This window comes from Phalaenopsis equestris, unplaced genomic scaffold (assembly GCF_001263595.1).
Source record: "Phalaenopsis equestris unplaced genomic scaffold, ASM126359v1 Scaffold000086, whole genome shotgun sequence".
Classification (NCBI taxonomy): domain Eukaryota; kingdom Viridiplantae; phylum Streptophyta; class Magnoliopsida; order Asparagales; family Orchidaceae; genus Phalaenopsis; species Phalaenopsis equestris.
The window spans coordinates 252755-253472 of NW_018164528.1; positions in this window are offsets into that span (position 1 = coordinate 252755).

A 718-nucleotide genomic window follows, 5' to 3' on the forward strand; every position below is an offset into this window, starting at 1 on the left:
TAGAGAGTCTAAATTGTGAGGAATTCTTCGAGAGCATGTAAGAGTGGAGGGAAAGTGAGAGATTTCTTCATTCTTGCTACTTCAAAGAAGAATTCTGTGTGCTGTAAAGACAGGAAGAGAATCAAAGGAACTTCAAGGAGTGTTCTTGGGGAGAAATTTAGAGATAAGTTATTTACTTATTATAGTTTGTATGATTTTGATTTTATATATGAATTCCGAGTTTTGTTGTACTATCCCCATGAGTTCTGAGTAGTTTTATCTGTCTTTCTCCTTGTCTCGGGATTTGTGAAATGTTGATTTGAATTGGTGAAGCCATGAAAATGTTTAAGAAATTGTGACGATCTTTTCACTTCGATCTTAATTTACTTTCAATCTAGCCAATTGATTTGTTAAAATATGTTGAGTTTAACAACTAAAGTAAAGATTACATCCAAGATTCAGGGAGGTCAAAGCCCTTGGAAGTTGAGTGCAAATAAGCAGGGAAATATAATTATCGGGCGTAGAATTGGAGATTTTAGACTGACAGTCTAAAATCCCCAATTCAGTCTTATTATTTGGGTGCTGATGTGTAGATGTTAGCCCTCAGGTGAGGGGAACGTGGGAGCTCCGAAGTGAGAGCCGGTATCCTCCCAGCCTAGTCGCAAAATCAGTAACCAAACATAGGATTAGTCAAAGTTCTTTATGTCTGGACCAAATGGTAAGGAATAGGTATGCTCCT